General features: G+C 37.5%; 1 protein-coding gene across 1 annotated transcript in view; it reads right to left on the bottom strand.

The window, feature by feature from the left end:
- The window catches only part of LOC134652994 (autism susceptibility gene 2 protein-like), a 77,058-nt gene that overhangs the window by 10,942 nt on the left and 45,115 nt on the right, over positions 1–21,001 (bottom strand). The gene's annotated exons all lie outside the window — the stretch shown is intronic.

The raw sequence follows: 21,001 nt of genomic DNA, 5'->3' as shown, positions 1-21,001 counted from the left end.
TATTGGTAAAATAAATTTTACTTCAGTAAGGTCAGGTATATTCAGAGATCAATCATCATTAGGTTCAAAATTAAAAATCGAAATGTCTTGTAAGTACTGTTAATTAATATTAACATCGACAACTTCCTTCTACGAGGGGTTTAATTAACGCAAAAAAGGGAAACAACAACGAAGTACGGGAATAAAAGGTACATTCAAAGAGGCGAGGAGTAAGTATGCGTTTTGTTTTAAAAGATAGACTGCAAATTCAAGGGGGAATGGAAAGTAATTACTTGAGGATATTTACGATCGAGTCAGAGCAGGGCTCAATAAAACTAGTCGGGTAACCGCCGGGCGGCCATTTACGACCAGCGTAATTTAAGTAGCCGTGTTTCTACGCTTTGTTTTGTTACCTAGGTAGTAGGTACCTACACCTGATTTAACAATGGCCGTTTTATTTGAGAACAGGCTCTAAACGTTGAGCAACGCGGTGAAGAAACTGAATATTACAACGTAACGCTAGTTAGCGGATTCTGTGTGTCGAAAGTGTTGAAACATCAAGTTAGCACGTCTAATGGGACGTCATAAAATAGTGCTAAACTGTTTACTAAAATAGGTTCGCGGTACACTGAACTCTGTAGGTATTTGAACAAGAATTGTTTCGATAAAGAATTTCTTTTGAAATTCGAAGCGACCTTTTTACGAGAAGGAATTCGCTCGCGGACCATTAAACGCAACTTTAGCTATTATCGAACAGATTCTCTCCCTTCCGCGGTCAAATAGAGACAATGTTATGCGCTGGCGTAAAAATATATTTTTAGATTTTTTGCGATCAAGTTATACCTATGTCAGGTTGTAAACAAGTGGCAATATTTTAGGGCGAGATTCATACTAAACTGAACAATGAAAGGGTGTCACATTTTGAGGAAATTCTATAGAAATGATCAGACATTGCTTTTGTTACTTATAGCGCGAAATGCAAAAAATCAACGCGTCCTTATAAAACTGCCAAAAGGTTCTTCACACAGCAGTATTTAAAAAATGTAGGCTAAATTTTTTCACGCACTAAACAAATAAATCTTTTCCAAATAGGCCCCGCCGGATTAAGTAGGTACGGGACGGGCGGAATGAGCTAAATGTAATGTAGGTAAAGTAGTCAATCGATCGTTTGAAGGGAACAAAATCTTCTCAGGAGCGTTCCGGCAATTGAATGTTTAGCCTTATCCGGAGAGGGTGGGTCGACGCTCCGCAACAATGGAGTGATAAATCAAGTATGGGCCGCGCGTGCCGGCGGCGCGCGAGCGAGCGCTGCGTCCGGGGCAATAAGATATTCAAAGGTGCCGCACTGGTGTTGTGGCGGTGGCACGCCGCGTTGGCGGCCTGTCAAACCGTCTCAGGTTAAAATAGACATCCACCGAGGTATTAGCGCGATGACTGATGCGTCGACGAGCAATAATAGCGAACCACAGACCAGAAACAAACGCCACTAAAATAAACCAGCAATAAAAATAAACGACAGCATTAGTCAACGATGTCAAAATAAAAATTAGAATATTAACACGACCCGAACATTGAAAATTGTCTCGCTGTCGTGACAGTTTATTTTCTGAAAATAAATTTGAAAGCTCATTTGTAAAAACACGAGTTTAATGGGTAGCTTGAGCGAAAATTATTTGTTGGCTTTTATTGTAGTAGGTTGTCTACAAAAAGCAGTTAAAAGAATAACTTTAAAAATAAATTAAACGTTGGAATTAATTATATTCAAATTACGAATTCAAAACAGATAGCGAAACATAATCTTGCGATCCCAGCCCGGGGGGCCGTTTTGCTCGCCTCCCGTCGCTCTCCGAAGGGAGCCGGAAAAATGGCGTGATAGCTTCTCGCTCGCCCCTCGTTCGAATTTCTAATACTTTGACAAACTTTTAATAGGATAGAACTTGAAATTCAAGGAGAATTCCGTCTCGCAGCAAATTTCAAACAGCGGTTCGCAACGCGATCGTCGGCTGTGACTTTTCTTTTTTATGTTACGAGCTTTCCCGTTCAACGTTTAATCAATTTGAATAAAAACTTTCCCGAGGAAAGTATTAATAACTAGTTGTAAACTCGACAGAAGTTACCGGCTACTTAGTCAAGTAAGCTTTATGGAGTACTCTAGGACTGTCAGTGACCGCTCGTGTAACTGTTTTGCTATTGAAAGACCTCGAGTTTTATATTAGGTACCATACCTACAATACCTAAAGCCCCATATAGACGGTTCAAGATCTTGCGGTATGTGGTCGATCGACTGAATTCATTGTTACAAATGTTGTTTATGACAATTATGAATATTATGTATGATATCTTTATATAGGAGCTTGATGAAAAAAGTTACCTACTCTGCGTATAGATGTTGCTAAGCAGAGGGGAAAACCCTGTACACTTTTCCTTCAAATTTATTACCCCTCCGTAATTACAAATAATACAAATATCATATGACCTCGTAAAAATAATGAAGCACTTCAAAATAAAAGGTGTTCTCTACACCAATATAGAATACATGATGACTAGATAAATGGCAATAGCGGCCGACATAACCGTGCGTCCGGCCCGCGAGGATTTCAAAGGAATAGCACAAAAAGAGAAAAGACTCCATTCGTAACGTGTACAATGAGCTCGCTTTGCCCTATGAATAATTCACAATGCTACAGTAACTTATTGTCGACTCCCACCCCACTACTGCATTTGGCTTTCGGTCTGTTTGCTTTCCTCACATTTCGTTTGTTGAGTAACTTAACGAAATAAGGAAAACAAATAAATCAATGAAATGTTGATGGCAAATGTTTGTTCAAGTGCTGTATTAAACAATGCTTTTGACAAATATTACGACGTCTAGCTAGATTTATTCATGTAAACAAGGAATTTCTCATGAATACATTGTATATTATGCGTCTATATTACCTATCTGCTTCTCGTTTCCCTGTACATAATTGGATATTTGTAAATGGAAATACATTACACTATTTATACCGCTAGGAGGTAGATTAAGAATTTCAGAGATGTATATATTTAGCATAAAAACTAAATGTTGAAAGCCTTAATAAAGGTAATATCACATAAATAATGTAATACTCGTACAGGATTGAATGTTCATGACCCGAATTCAAGCCGCATACAGAATTTGGTCGACTGTGCATGCATAGTAAGAAGCGCTGCGTACCAAGCAGGCAGGCAGTTTGCTGGACTTAACTATCCGTACGTGACGATTGCAAAATAAGAGGTGTAATACATACATGCCAAGGAGATACCGAGGAAATGGCGCTATAGTGTATGCGTTGCGATGAGTAGACATATTGACAATCACCTAAATATGGTCTGAGGCGACAAGCCCCTGGGAAAATTAAACCAGATCGTGCTCGCATCGTTTGGACGCTCATGGTAAAGAGGCTGAATTAACTACTGAAAATCACGGTTCTTGTTCCAATTTCCTTAATTGTACTAAACGTTTCGACTGAATGAGGACCTACGAGCTGCGAGAGTATGTAGGCTGATAGGATATTTGGAGATTTCTTAAATCCTCCATACTTCGTGTACATGGTAGCTATTACCATCAACAAAAAGCAAGACTTGTCTCTTCTGCCCCCAAAAGGCAAGGATTATGCGACTTGTATTGCATAAAACTGGTTTCGACGTAGTTGAACCAAATCCGTGTAATTCTTCCAATATCTCACGTGTGTTTATAGAATGCTTCATTTTCAATAAATGCATACTTTTATAAAAAAACGTTCTAAAATAAATAGGTTATGGAGCTACAATTGTGATGATTACGGGTCGTGTGATCGCTGATAATTGCAAGCGCTCGCTCATACTGGGCGGTCCCCATACCCTAGCATTACGGAAATATAGGTAGTGCAGCAACGACTCCGTGGAGCAAGATTTAAGTGGGTTTTATTACCGATGGTTAACTGATAGATTATATTAACTACACATAAATGGTGCTAGTTTATTTAATTAGAAGGAAATGAGGACCTAAGTGATTTTTATTAAGATAGGTGTATTCAGCAGTACCCACTTGTAAAAACAAATTTAGGGTAAATGACATTATTTCTGTCTAACTTACATAGATACCTTAACCTCTCCAACTCCATGTTGTCCATGCATTCAAAAATATACCTATCTATTTCACAAAGTTGAAGTGCGCATCATAATATACCATAGTTTTGAAAAGAATATGCCAATTTAGCTCCTGTGTACTTGTTAACGTATAAAAATATGTAATGCCACCAAAACCGACACTAACACTCATTTTTTAATTTCCAAAATCTGATAAATGGAATGTATTAAATGAATATGTCGTTGATTGTGAAAACGCGGTTGTCAGAAACAGGCTTGCAACAACTTTATCGAGGAACAAAATTAATCGCGCACTTTACGAGTGCATAAAGGAAGCAATTACCACATGATATAATAAAGTTATCTACAAAACGTGGTTATAAAACGCTGCATTAGGTATGCGCCTTGCACCGAGCCGGTAAGGCCGGACATAAAATCATTTATTAACCTACATGAGTTAATAGCACCTGAGTACTCATACTCATGTAGAGCATGATAAATTATAAATCAGAATAATATGGACGGCTGCATTTGAGTAACGACTTTACGTATTTTGGGAACAATCTCACATCACATGTATAATTAATGTTATTAAGAACACTGGAACTAAAAGTAAAACGTATGCCTTTTGCCCTTTGTCTCGTCTTGGCGGGGGCACGGCCGTGCCCCCAGATTGTGGGTGGTTTTTTATTTTGTTCAAAGCATGGATTTCTCCGCTATCTGGTAGAGAAGGCAAGAAAAAGAGCTCCTAAAAATGTATGAACCCACTCAGCGCTAATAACGACGCATTGTCGTTACGACTCTACGAAGCATTTTCGCTACTTGCCGGGAAATCTGTGATATCGGCTACGGCGTAGCGCTACAACCGTAGCTTAGCAGTGAATTAAAAATGTTTTGTATTGTATTTATCGTATCGTAATTTATAGTTTAACAACAATAAAATTAAGTTGCTAGTAAATCCTCAAACTACATACATAACGCAACCTAAATACGGTGAAAGAATTGTGTCTCTATGTGCAATAGTTTTTTTTTTCTTTTAATGTGTACGAGTGAAAGAGCGATAACGGAGAAAACGATGGTTAAAATATGGGCCGGCGAAAACACCTTTGTACTTTGAAGTTATGGAGTGGTTTGGTATAAAACTAATCTTTCAGGATCTAAAATTAAGAAAAATAATCTATAATTATTCCATGACGCTCTGTGGAGATTCACAATTTTTATAATGCTTTCTTAAGTGAAAAGATTAGAAATAAGGTACTTATATGAATTATTTTAATTCGTCATTGTAAAGTTTATATAATTTAATTCGAAAAATTCGTTATAAAAATACGAAGTTCATGTGTTTAAAAAAAATCATACCACTAATTAACAAGCATACCTACTTAACGACATGTAAAAAGTACCTATGCCAATAACAAATAATTATTACATCATTTTCTTTACTAAATCTTAAAGAGTGTCCCACTTGAAATATGACATAAATAATATTGAAAGATGTACTGCCGTATTCGAACTTCAAGATATTCACAAGAGACGACACGTACTAGATCCATTCTAGATACGTTATAGGTTAGATTTCAACTAGTTCTCTTTTGCAGCTCAATTCGGGCAACCAATGTCACTTTTACGTTAGATAGAGTTAGATGTGAATTGGATCTCTAAGTCATATCTTGTGGAAATCGTTCAAGAGTATCTCCAGAATCGCGGAAATGTCAGATTAGATCCTAAAAATATCGTTATCGTATCTTGGTGGTGTCTAAAATATATCTTATAGATATCTATATCAAAATCCGAATCGGGCCCGTAATTTGTAGTACATTTTCACGGATGATAGAACGAATGTAGTAGCTCGGCCCCTCGTTTCGAGTACAGGTATAATTACTCAGCTATCAACATTCAGCCGGGGTATCGTAGTATAATAGCTCAGAACTACGCGTGTTTGCGTTTCGAATGTGTCGTGACTAACGGCAATAACGATTCTATTAGTTTTTTCAATGTGAATAAGTGTAATACCTGCCTGGGATCTGTTGGCGGATTTTCACCTTTTTTTTGTAAAACGAGGCATTCTCTGTTATGCTTATGTAAATGAGTGTTTACCATGGAAGCTAATAGCTTATGAACATCATTAAAATACTTTAAACAAAGCAGGTTACAGTTAATACTACAGTTAATAAATACAAGTGTTATTGTTATGACGGCAATACTGTTTAAGTTTTCCTACATGACCTACATTCATATAAAAAATCATTTCGTAGTATAGTTACTCATAAATGTAGGCCTTATTTATTGATAGATGGCAGAGCAGACGCAGAGCGTAATAATTTAAGTATGTACATATGTAGGTATAATAGTCAGGTAAATATCTCATGTTTTTTTAAGGACAACCAAAAGTTTTTCGCTGGGTAATCAATTGCAGCCAATTACCTCGTGATATTAGCCGTTATAATATATAATTAATTTATTCAAACTATTAGGTGTGCACAAATTAGCATAAAACAAATATATTTTCATTACAGCTTAAAGTTGATACCTGATGTTCAGTATCATCCTTAACCGCCTTCTCTTTTCCTTCCTTTTCCGTTATGGAGAAGACAGCTGTTGCCCTCTCTTTTTTCACTCCTGTCACCGCTCCGCTGTTGCGGTCTGCTTTCTTTCTACCAGTCTTTTTCTTGCTTTCTTTCTTGCCACCACTCTCAACATTGCTTTTAGGTGAATCTTTGATCCTCACTATGGCTACTGTTACGACAGCTAATGTGCAATAATGTACACTGCACTTTTGTAAATACCGAACAACATCAATAACACGGTAACACTTTATTTCATTATTTTGTGCTAAACAAATAAGTAGCTCAAGCTAGTTTTTCACCTTAGGAACACTTTAATAAGTTTGCAACTACACTAAACTTTATTTCACATCACTTATCAAAACAAAGTTGTGAAAGATGAACTCAAAAAAATCACTGCAATCCGTGCGCACTGCAATCCAATGGCGAGTGTTCGGTGAGAGGTGATCCGATGTGGAACAAAAATAAAGACGAGTCGCGATACTATCGGAGACAAAGAGTGTTCGTGTGTAGGTCGGACATATAGTCGGCCCGGCGGCCGGGACGAGAGTGCGGCGGGCCGCGAGGCCGGTCGGCGGCCGCTCCCCTCCCCAAGTCCCCACGCGCGCGCACGCGCCCGCCCGCCCTACAAACTGCCTGAGCATTTCACACTACACATGTAAACGGCTTTCGGAAGCTAATACCCACCTACATGCCGATAAAAGAAACCACTTGAATAAAAATTTACGTTCCATATTTATTTTGCCGTTGGCTGTGAAAGCAATGGTATTGTCTTTTTTGTTGACATATATATCAATGTCAACGTTACTCTGTATTATGCTAATGCCTCTATATACTTTACAAATTGACAGTTACACTAGTCGACTTCGTAATATACACTAAAGGTAAATGTAATATTAATATAACCCTGTCTTATTTACGTGGATAAAACGGGATATTATATTCTAGTTCTAAAACACGTATACGTAGTAAAAGCTAGTGAAGGTAAAACATCACCTTCAACTAACTCCTAAATTGACCAATCATGTTGTTAATTATTTTCACTTCATGAATCATGAATTGTCGAAAGTAAATTTATTTATTTCGCACCGTGAATTAGTGCCAATTAAAAACAATTAACCACATAAAGTAAGTAGAAGATTGATAGCGGATTTCCCGCAGTCGGCTGGTAATTCAACTCTGGCACGCCTGCCACTCCGGCTGGCTATTAAGTCATTATTAATTAACGGTAATTACAACGAGCAAATGTTTTACCTACACGGCAAATTCCTTGTTCAGCTATTAAGGCTTTAATTTGGCTTGTAAATGCTAGTGTCAACTTGACTAGTAATGTTATTATGATATTATGACGGTTTGGTTGTTTCGTTGTTATTAGTTAATAACTATCGTTATCGTATAAATTATCGTTGTAATATAAATTATAATTCAGCTGTCGTATTTCTAATATAATAGTATCTACAAAACTATTAATTTAAATAAATTATAGACAAAGTATTTTCTTTTAGCCTAATATTTAAGAATGAAACAGCCCAGAGCCTAGCGTTAAAATCGAAGTTTTCGTTGAAATACCTAATACTGAAACCCTCACATTCTCCTTTAATGTGGCATTAAAAACGTTACGAGAGAAGTAAAATTATTCACTGAATGTGCTAGTGTCAACTCGAACGTTTATGTTTTTACGAAGAATTATATATAATTTATTTGCAAGTCGTCTGGTTATCTACTTGAAATTTGCGCAGATGTTGCTTCGGTATTAAAACGTTGTAAACTGTGCGTAAACAGTGCTTTATTGTCCGTTCTTATTGTATAAATGGTGCTCATTATTTTTGATTGTGCGAGTGTTTGCTTTCTTAATAAAATAAATTAAACACAATTAATGCGGCCACAGCCAACAGCTGGGTAATCAAAGCTTAAGGAAGGATGAATCACATTTTCTTCATTTCTTGCAAATGGGACACTGCCTTGAAGTACATTATAAATACAGACAGCACCTGTATATTACAATTTTAGTTTGCTTTAGTAAAAGCAATTTTATTATTAACACCTTCGTAATGTACAGTTATCTTTTATCATCAACGACTTTATCGTTAAAGGGTTATAATGGAATTAATTTAGCAATATACCTACCTTAATTGGTTTTTAATGTCTTTATTAATTTAATGTAAATTACATTGAAAATATAATTGTCGCAACTCTTAAACTTGATAATGAACTTTAAAAAATCCCATACGAATATCTATTATTACGGTGTATGCTCGACTAATTGTGTCTAATTCAGTACGGTAGTCTGGTCTCTTCTTATGTCATTAATTAAGTATGCCTTTTGTAAAATACAAGTTTACTACGAAGAAGTGTAAGTATTGTTATGTTTTATAGACTTTATGTATATTAAATATAATTGCTTACTTACTTACCTACTACCCCTTGTAAAATTTTTTAAACTTTATAATTGCAATTGCCAACGAAACTAGACTACAACACAATACACAACCTTCACTTTAGGTATTCAAAATTCGGCATACAGTTAATTTCTAAAAGTACGTAACTAGTTCAGCACGGGTTCAGTTGAAAATGCAAATATAATTTCCGATTGCCTATTTGCTAAACTGATGAGGTTATGAGGTTATAATCATGCCAAAAGGGTAATTAAAACTGACGAGGAGGAAATAAGTAATAAACTAATTGTTGGTTTCAGCCTTACTTCATAATCAAAGGCTTGGCTTAGTTTCGTGACCAATAATTTGTTATAGTCATAGGTATATAAACCACAAACAATGCCCCTTGAGCAAATGTTTAAAATAATATAATTTCGAGATCTATTTTTATTACTACGAATTACGACTGTATTAAAGAAGAATGTATATAGACGTGTTACTACAAAACTTCTTTGACAAACAAAACTCTTTAAATTATACCAACTACTCAACATAACAATTAGTTGTTTGATGTTTTATCACAATGTTTCAACTTGCTTGAAAACTTTAATAAATCGAAAATAAAATAAGAACCGACGATAGTTTATATTTCGTAAAATTGAAATTCCCGGACGGCGAGTGCCGGAAATTCGCTAGCGAGCGACAGCAGGCTGTTTATTTTTTCCCACTTTTGAACGCAATAAAAACAGTTTCGTATTTTTTTTAAACCTTTAGCTGTATTTTCATATCAGGTTTTAAACATTTTGCACGTGTGAATGAAAATGTAGAATTGTTTTGGGCAGTGAGCGTGCAATAACGAATCATACATTTGTCGGCTCTTTGTTGGTCAGTAAACATTCATAAACACGCATAGTGATAATTATAAATTAACGATAATTTGGTTCTTACGCTTGTTAACATTATTCTAAATTTCAATACAGCTAAAACTCGTATAATTTTAGTTTAAATTGTATTAAATACAAGGTAAACTCTTTGATGGCTTAATTCATGTCACCATTACCGACGAGGTTGGGTAGTGAGGTAGTTAGTTAGGTTAGGCTAGAATTAGGTCTGCGGCCCTCGAAGCGGCAGCTCCCGGCGTTGATTACGCAGATTGAAATCGTTTCGCCCCTCGCAGCTTGTTAATGATGCAATAAAAACGACGCTTATCGATTTAGCCGCCCGTTAAGATCGCTTCAAGGCATAATAATTTATTATCCAAACAATGTTGCGTCAGGCCATGTAAATTACAGTATTCCGCGGTGGAGTTATGTAACGTTGAGATTTGTTAACCGCCGCCTGTGAAGTGACAAAAGTAATTAACACTTACGATACACTTAAGTGCTGGTTTACGGCGGCGCTCGACCCTCGGGGCCTCGATCTCTAATGAGGGAGAGAAAATGGCTCCCCCGATAATGATCACGGCTAGGTATTTAGCACTGATTCGACTCTTGTTGTTTCGGGCTTCATTTTATCCCTAAGGTCGTGTAGTATTTAATAAAGCGTAACTAATATTTTCGTTATAAGTTTGATTAAAACTTTTTGTTGTTGAGATAACTAATATAACTTTTCTCGTTTACAGGTGCGATTTCCCGCATGAATTGCCAACAACGGCAAACAGGGGTGAAATGCGTACACAGTATTGGGAGTCAGACAGCGACTATGGGATTTATTTCGAGCCTCATTCAATTTGCGGTGAACGTATTGTTGAATTGCGTTTTTGTATCGCTACCATTTAAGGGGATTTTTATTTAGGCACGCCAATCCTACTAACATTTAACTTCAGATTTTTTGTTGACTTTAATTGAATGAAAGCTTTTATTTATTATCGTTTGTTTTAATTATCTGGTGTTACTTTTACTTTCATACGCGTCGTTATTTGAGTAAGCAGAAGTCGTTATTTAAGTATGTACTTATCAGCGGTCCAGACACTATCAGTCTATCAGTAAGAATGACATGAACATTGGTAATTTCTTCGTATCATTTTATTCGAATCACTACTCTGGCAATATTTAAAGATAATTACTATCTTCACTGTTAGTGTTTGTTGCTTAATATATACCAGAACCACCAACGACTACCGTAGAAAAATACCAAAAATGTTGGGCGAACAAAATTTATTTATTGCATCGAAATATAAACACGAAAACTTACAGGTATAAGTACTTAAAACGTGGGTCGATGCATGAAACACACAGGGCTACGCACATGTCATACAAACATATTCAGAGAACGGCAATGGCAGCCTCATACTTAGAATTGCAATGAGGATAAGCTGAAACTCCGCGGGTGAATATATTCGACACGGGTATAAATTGTGTTTATTTAGATTACACAGGTGAATCTTGACAATGTGATGTGTGGTGGCGCGTCGTGCCAAATATCAATTAAGCGCAGGCCAAGTTATGAATGCTTTGGAGATTTCTTACTTCATACAAAGACATCTTAGCAATGCAATAAAAACATTTACTACGAATTAATTATTCGAAACAACTAGTCAATTAGATTAGCACGATTAAGTGCTCAGCTATAAATGTTTAAAGCGTTCGGATGTCGAATTAAGAGCGGGCCTGCGAAGTAGTTTCCAAGTGGTCGTGTAGTGTAGTGTCATTCGTAAAGGAGTTGCAATTGGTATTTGTGGTAAAGAAACGAGCAAGAGCGGAAAAACGGCGAAGCGCCAACAGTACAAAGGGAATACCCGCTGCTCTGGATTTCTCAAAAGCTGGAGTAATCTCGCACAACGTATCGTACCGACTACAATAAAACCCCTGTATCATCCCACCCACTCCCCTCCAGGCGAAAACTCCACTTATATTTTTATGTATACTAAACATTTGACTTTCTAGCTTACTTATTGTTTTGTAAGATAAATAAAATGTTTTGTTTTGCATAAGTAAGACATAATAGAAAACGTTTTTTTAATTATTGCTATTGCTGCAGCTTAAAGGACAACGTTTGCTTTTTTCCAAAATGCTGATACTAATTAACAAAACGCAAATGAACCGTTCCTTATTTCACACATAGAAGGTTTTAAATATTTTTGTTTTTAATGCAAATCATAGAAACCGGCAATCTTTTATTTATATTTCATGCACGATTGAGATTTTAGTTTATATAAATAAATAAAAACAGTATTTCAATATAAAGTGTTTACATACTAAATGATGAAAATGATGTTACTAATTTCTTAAATACTTGAATTGATAACTAAATACGGGCAAACTTATTTTCACAAATTGTGTAGTTAGGGTGGAAATTAAATGGAAGGCATGATTTTAACGTCAGTAGCGGCGGAAGGGGGCCGCGGGTGCAGGGAGGTGCATTTGACGATTCAGTGAGAGGCGACATAAAATTTTCAACGACTGCTCCGAGTATCTGTCGGCATTATCTAGCCGTTTGTGAGTGCTCTGACGCTTTTCATATCTTTCAAATAAAATTCTCAAGTGTAACATTGTTTCCGGTCAACGTGCCCGACGTTGCAGAACTATCTGATTGTTGGTATCAACTTACAATAAAGTCTATTGATATATGTACTGTACTTGTTACTTCACGATATTTTAACGCCGATGATTTAAGCTTCATGGTTTATTTTTAAGTTAAGACAATAAATACACTTGCGTTTCGAGACATGATAAATGTAATGTATTAACGTTCTGAATAATAAAATGTTAAAAATTATTTAGTATGTGTATATTATACGAAATATAATAAAATAAAATAAAAAGCATGTTATTGTCTTCCATAATGTTCCACTACACATTGGGCAATCACACGAACACATAAGGTCGAATCCCTAAGCAGAGATTGTAAACACAACAGACGTTCGATAACGACAAGAGAAAACATTTCGATATAGCCATATTACTGCGGCATCGAGAAGCGCTATACGTTGCAAGGAGCCGTCGACAATTTTAGAGGGAGAAAATGTAAAAGGAAAACGTAATAGCTTTATAACTCCGTCACAAAAAGAGAATTAAGCGAGCAAAAAGAGCGAGTGAGAGTAAATATGGCGACGGGAGCGAGTGGCGAGACAAATAAGCGGCTGTGGAGCGCGCACGGGGACGGACGGGGGCACCGACAATCTCGTTATAGATGTGAATAAATAATGAGTTAGCATTAAGCTCGCCTTTCGCGCAGAGGGGGCGATTGCCGAGTTGCCTTTGTTGTCGGCGGTGTTTACTGCGCCGGGGATTGCGCCCGCCGCAAGCCCAATTTATTCCGCTAATCGAGCTCACCTCGCTCGCCGTAAATTAATTAACTTCGACTTAACCTCCGCATACACCTACAAATTGTAAAGGATCTTAAACCTCAAGTTTACTTTACATTTTTTATTAATGTTTGGCTTGATGTCGATTAAGATCTCCTGAAATATAACTCTATAATGACGCTGACGGTATTAAAGTTTAATTTGGTAACTGACGAATGCTTTTTGTTTACGACGCGATTAATAAGCGGCAATAAAGTTATTTTATTTTATTCTGAAATAACACACGCGATATATCGCTGTGGGCCATTTAGTGGACAATAAAATAACAGGAAATATATTTTACGACGAAAGTTTCACAATGATGATAATAATTGAGTTTGATTTGCGACCGAAAAGTATATTATGTGGGTTAATTGAGTTTCAAAGTGTCGGGTTGTTGTTGTTTTTTCGTGTGGGGACATCAAAGCGTTGTTGGGATGGTGGCCCGCCCACGGCCAGGTGGACACGTCGGACGTGCGGAATGCACTCGTCCGGTGCCAACAGACGGGACATCATTCCGGCTGCGCTCGACAGCTCCGATCAAACCACTCGGTGGCACGCGAGTTATCTGTCACATGTCACGCCGGCTGAATAACGCGCGGCTAATGACAAACTTACAAGGCGCTATCTTTCATGTTTATTAATATAATGCTTGGAGATAAACGACCAAAGTTTGCAACTGAAAATAACATAAAAAGGAAAACATTTGCTATGACAACGCGTATTGCTCAGACGGATTTTGTCAAAGCGAAGAGAATGCGAGCTTTGTGAGTGAAATTGAATCGAATGTCATACATAACGCATTCCGCCCGCTCAAAGGGAGTGTAATTGCGATCTGGCGGCTCCATTTAAAATGTATCCGTGCAAATCTGCACCACGCTAAGCTGAATCTCTCTCGCTGGTGCGTCTCGTTGGCCCGGCCGGAGTTGAATCAAAGCTCGGTCTTATAAAGATTTAGGTGGGTTGGCGCGTACAGATTATCTGCCAAGCAGTCATTTAATGATCCATTAACTTGCCGTCAAAACGTTTGAGAACCAGCAACGGATTGAGTAACCAATAAATTAGTAACTAACCGAAAAACGTATGTCAATTAAACGACTGTATAAATATGTAAATAATTGTAGTCCATAGCGTTTGATATAGTTATGTGACTATGTATTACTAATTCCAGCTAGTATTTTGGTTTAGGCGCATTGTGCAGCGCTGATCGCAAATCGCGCGTTCATCCACTCGTGTCGCGTCCGCGATCGCACCGCGCAACTTGGTCGCTTGCCAGACGCTTTGTTTTATCGCGAACGCGAACTATTTGGCATCTTAACAATGTTTTTATTTAATGACACAGAAAATTCATACAAGATTTCTCAATCTGTCAACACAAACGACCCGATCTCATTTTGTTATGCAGGTAATCATGTATATTATATTTATAGGGTTAGATAATGGAGAAGGATGTTTAATAGATGTGACATTTAGAACGTCTCTTACATACATATTTCAGAAGCATTTCCGCCGTGTCAAGCGAACGTGTAAATTGAATTCTCCCGTTTTTCTTTAACACTTTGGATAAAAATGAAGCAGTTAAATAAGTGACAGCGCCGGATAAAAGCAATTTATAGTACATAAATAAACAATGGGTCGGCGCGTCATAACAATCCACAGTAATTAATTACGAGTTAATGCGTGCGCGAGCGCCGCCGCCGCCGCGGTTACCGCAAAGCTGAACATATATTTTATTTTCCCGCCGTCATATTTTATCGGGCCCTCGGGCATGTCAGCCCCTTCACTACGCCATTACATGTTATTTAATTGTTGAAGATTATTATAAAAAACGTGTAACTGTCTAAAAAGCGAAATGTAATAATTTTAAGCGTGAAGGAAAGAATGGCTATTATATCGAGTTCCTTAATAAAATAATAACGTCGTAAAAAAAGGAGCAACAAACCGAAAGAGATAAAGAGAACGTAATAAAAACAGTGCAATTTTAGGGGTATTTTGTCGAGGTTATATCCATAAACTGAACGAAGTGAGGGTGGGCCGCCTCCATCCCCCGGCGCTCGCGGCGGAAAGTAATGAATAAACTCGCCCGGGAGATTCCACCTATTTTATTTAATTTTACATTCAAAGTGATTACCATCCTTTAACAAGCAAACTGATTTGTCTATTGTGCTTCGTCAAAAGCGTTCATAATTCTGTATAATGAGTATTTAATGTTAATATTATTTTAAAGCTACCTACCAGTTATTAAGACACATCAACAGTGATTAATTAAATTAAGCTTTGAACTTACATGCAAATAATAATACCAACCGACTTCATAATAAAAATGTAAATCGGACTGCATGAAGTAGAGTATAAAATCTTTTTAACATAAAATAAACCTTACTCGTAAAAATATGCGGAACATGAAAGCTCGAAAGAGCTGTAGAACAAAGGCATTAAAGCGAATTTTCAGCACCCTCGCAAGGAATACAGGAAAAAGCGACGCAATGGCACCACTAACTCATTTTGTTTGCTCTCCGCATAAAAATGTAGTTTGTTTCTGAGCGTTTGCGAGGGTTGGAGGCGAGTGTGGCGACGCGTTATTACAGCGGTTCCCCGTAAGGCTTGTTCGTCGAAAAATGAAATTCTTTCTTTTATTAGATACCTTCAAAGTTTGCTTTGCTAGTGGGACAAAGTGGAAAAAGAGGAAAAAAATCACTTGATGACTTGGTCCTCCTTCTATTTTCTTTAGTACCCGTAAAAACACCTGCATTCCAAGTTTCACGCTTTGTGCTAGGACCATAGTTTTAAAATAGTAAAGCTAAGTAGGCGTAATATAATTAGCATTGTAGATAATAGTGTATAAATTAATTGAATTAAACTGCAGTATTACTTGAGTGCCTATGAAATTCAATGGCTAGCTTGGTTTTATATTATGCATGCACACAAAATAACATTAATCCCGGATTTTACATAGCAACATGAGCCGAGAGTGAAGCATAAAAGGGGAAACTAAGCGAAACGGCGAAGAGCAATGAGGCGATGCATAAAGTCGCTCCGAGACTTCGTTTATACTTAGTATAAAACGTATAAAACAACAAAGTGGTAGACGCATATCGCCGGCGTAAAGAGGGGAGTAATCCGACAACGATCAGGGTCCGGGCGGGATAGTACTTTAGGGTCCATATAAAATAATGATCTGTCCTCCTAGCACATTATTCTGAGACAGCTTGCGAGCAGATATGTTAAATCGAATTTTAAAGCAAAATCTAATGTTGTAAAAATTGTTTAAAACTTCTAAAAAGAAAAGTCAAGAGCAGATGCTAAAAGGTTCCTAATACGAACGGTGCTGAGGGTCTCAGTTGTTTTTAGATTTAGCGCAACTTATCATTGTCAACTAAGCTAATGTTATAAGCTTTGACAAATGGATAAATGTAGTCCGACTCCGAAGAAAAAGTAATTGAATCAGATAATTTTTAATTTAAAAAGCGGCCAAGTGCGAGTCGAGCTCGCCCATTAAGGGTTCCGTATTTAGGCGACTTATGACGTATTAAAGAAAAACTACTTGCTAGATCTCGTTCAAACCAATTTTCGGTGGAAGTTTACATGGTAATGTACATCATATATTTTTTTTAGTTTTATCATTCTCTTATTTTAGGAGTTACAGGGGGGGGGGGGACACATTTTACCACTTTGGAAGTGTCTCTCGCGCAAACTATTCAGTTTAGAAAAAAATGATATTAGAAACCTCAATATCATTTTTGAAGACCTATCCATAGATACCCCACACGTATGGGTTTGATGAAAAAAAAAATTTTGAGTTTCAGTTCGAAGTATGGGGAACCCCAAAAATGTATTGTTTTTTTTTTCTATTTTTGTGTGAAAATCTTAATGCGGTTCACAGAATACATCTACTTACCAAGTTTCAACAGTATAGTTCTTATAGTTTCGGAGAAAAGTGGCTGTGACATACGGACGGACAGACAGACGGACAGACAGACGGACAGACAGACAGACAGACAGACATGACGAATCTATAAGGGTTCCGTTTTTTGCCATTTGGCTACGGAACCCTAAAAAAACGGATCCCACGCTGCCATTCGGAGCCGATTTTCATAAGCGTCCCTTTCATACATTTCGATAAATGTTTACAGATAAAATCTCCGAATACATAATAATTTGTCAACAAATATTCTGTCGCCTGAGAAGCGCAGTCGCGAGTCTGGGCTGAACAGAACATACGATTATGTAAATTCAGATGAGGGCATATAAAAGAAAGTGTGCCACAACACAACGCGCGGAGGCGTAACGTAAGTGATCGGGCTCGGTTCAATAGCGGCACTGTAATAAGATAAACATAAGGCAAAGATAAAAAAATCCGCGTGCTTCGACATATTTTTATCGTAGTGCTGACTGCTCCGTATTTTTATTACACCTAAGTGCTTATAAAGGATAGCATTAACTTATGATAAGTTTGTTTTTAAATGACACTAACGCAACACTAAGTCATGGCAGCGGGATATCTTTGCGTTGATATGACACGAATACACGATCCAGTACTCTTCTTCTGCGACTAATTTCCTGGATATTTTGTTTGGATTTCCAAATTAATTACAATTTGAATGATAATGTGGCTAAATACAATTGAAACGGCAAAATATTTTTTTAACTATAATTAAAATGAGATATTTCGAAGTTGCACGTAGTTACCTGCGCCTCCAGTGAGTTTGTTGAACATGGCAAGTAAGAGCTGCCATTAATACTCTATAACATTAATTTTATTATGGATGTTTAGTTTAATCTAATTATATCCCAACAACGTTAATCCTGATTAACGAGCATTAAACGCTAAGATAACAAGTCGGTAAAATGATCTAGAAGTAGAAAATGCGCTGACATCTTTGGCTCGAGTCTGAGGGCAAAATGTGAGTATTCACTCCGCGTTGGAACGAGCAATTAATGGGTATAGCTCAGAAAGCCCTTGCCACCGCACACACACCGTCGTTCCATGTAAAACAGAGAATCAGTGAAGCAAAGTGGGAGGACTTGCGAGTGTATTTAAACACCTGTCAACCCCCTAGTCTCTACGGGTCGACTAACTTAGATTACTTTATAATAATTCCACCAAAACTCACCCCAGACGTTAACTATGCGTCTACATCTTAAGACGATGTCGTGAAGTTAACTAATTATTAATGCTCGAAGGACGGGGGAGCGGTGGAGTGTATTCGACTACTTTATCATGTCGTCGTCGCATGCTTGTTTTTCTTATTTTCCCGTGCCACTAACGGTCTACAGCAATTTACGAGATAAATAACGACCGCTGAAACTTGAACCGTTAAAAGTCTTTATCTTTCTCCGGCGGAGACGGCTGCTCGCTCGCAGGCAACAGACGTACTTTAAACATTATTTAACGCTTGTAAAGATTTACCCGCAAGCGAATAGCTTAATTATGAACTCCAAACAAAGGCAATCGACCACAACTAGTACGACTATGAGATGTCATTCCCATGAATCAACCTTAATCTTATTAGGAAACAAATCTGTCTATTATAAGAACAAAACACAACTAGTAAGTAAGGAAATCCAATTCACGGGAGAACAGAACATTTCTTGTAACAGGAAAACATCCGCTGATACTCGAACAGAGCCAATTGAACTAAGAAAGAGGCAATCGGAAACCGAGAACCAATTGGTGAGCGACTGCACGCCCGTGGACAAGTTAGCTCTCAACACCTGCTTGAATTATGGCCTGCGATACGATAAAGTGGCTGAATAAACTGTAGTGAGCACACGGTTCTGGAGTTGTGTTTTAAACTGGTGGGTGGCGGCCTGGTGGTAGGGGTGTCGAGTGAACTTAGTTTATTTTGAAATACTAGGCACCGAAAAAGTTAGAAAGAAACTTGATGTTACAGAAATAGAAGTTATTATTTGATCCCTTAGTCTTGACAGCTAGGTTATACATGGTATGAACTTTGTAAATGTAAGTGATTTTCAAATGAAGATACAAAAAAAATATTATATACATTTTGGCTGCATTTATAATATTTACAGCGGCTTGATGATACTCGTAGGTATATGATATGTATTGTTTTAGCTCGTGTGATAAAAGGTACCCCGTACATAATAGTGCAACATAAAAAAAAATTGTGTCTTATTTGAAAAATATACAAAATAAAAGATTTAAATTTTAAAGCGTTAGGTTTCTTGATTGTGTTTCACTTTATGATTATTCAATAAAAATATTTTATTGAATAATCCCTTAGTTTAAAGCGAGTACCTCGGTTTTAAAATGTGTAATTTACGCTAAAAAATAATAATAAATAAGTAAACTAAATTATATACTAGTAATTACAAGTACTATTTGCAGTATGTCGAATTACTGTCACAATTTCACAAGCGGAATAGGTGTCGAGGAAATCAGAGCACATTAAACAGGATCCCCAAATATTAGCCAACCCTGTGCAGTGTGCATGTAATGTAGGTCGGCACGGATACAACGGCGAGGGTGGCTCGTAAGCGCGTGTCATATGCATTATATTGGCGTAAGTATTAATATGAAGTAACTAAATGTACAGCTCGGGTTTCATACTCTCGAAAAAATAATAAAATAAATCAGAATCAGAGCAATTACTTTTCTTTCAAGGCGTTGCGGAAATTATAGGTGATCGAAATTAGCCAGTCCTGCACATCGGCAGGGTGTTCACTGTTCTTGTACTCGCATTCTGGTGAACTTTGCGGGCAGCTAATTGCGGCCGGCCCGCGCCACGATGTGCAAATAGCCGAGCGGCCGTACGTGGCGCGCATTCACGTCGAGTTCGATACACTGGCATTTGGCAATAACATTGTTATTTATGAGTCGTTTATAAATGTCACTGCTTTAGTGAACACATTCGAAATCGGTGTAGGCAATTTTTATATACTAAAACATTCCTAAACATCATTATTTGCGGTTTAATAAATTGTCTACGAAATCATAGCAAATTAAACTAAATATCAAGGAACCCTGCAAGATTGCACCGAACGGCTCGGGTGTGTTCATGTGCTCGCATTCCGGCGAACTTTGCGGACGGCTAATTGCGGCCGGCCCGCGCCACGATGTGCAAATAGCCGAGCGGCCGTACGTGGCGCTCGCTACACCGGTATTAACGTTGCTACATGTCGTTTATAAATTACGCTTTTAAAACAATAAGGAGCGGTTGCATGCACTGCATTTAATGAACCAGTTAGTATCAAATATGTTTTCTATAGAGAAGAAGAAATATATCTAAAGTACGGTTCGAGTTTTTGTTAGATTTTGAAGCAACCAACCTTATCCAACGTTTAAATCAGAGATAATTGTCTAAGAAATCATATCATTAGCACATCAGGTAAGTTTCCTATATTAGTATTAGACAAATCCGAGTTTATTTACCTATTTCAAATATAAATGCGTGGTTAAAACCAGTCGGTTACCGCAGAATCACGGTGTAGTATTTATGTCTAACTCGATAATACCGCAACAAAGCGATTCGAAAAGTGAATCCAACGTGGTTTACCAGTCCGGGCGCAAAGCAATAAACTGGCAGAGTCGTAGAGCCTGAATACCGCTTATGTTCAAAGAACGTTGACATGAGTGTGTTTATCAGAGCGAGAGGCTCAGACCGCAACCGGGTGCAGTGACAAACGGAATCGCCGAGTGCATCGCGAGTGAGCTGCTGATCCGGCGAGAGATATTCTCGACCTCGGCG

The sequence above is a fragment of the Cydia amplana genome, chromosome 12 (assembly GCF_948474715.1).
Source record: "Cydia amplana chromosome 12, ilCydAmpl1.1, whole genome shotgun sequence".
NCBI lineage: Eukaryota > Metazoa > Arthropoda > Insecta > Lepidoptera > Tortricidae > Cydia > Cydia amplana.
This window is presented reverse-complemented; position numbering and strand designations above follow the sequence as displayed.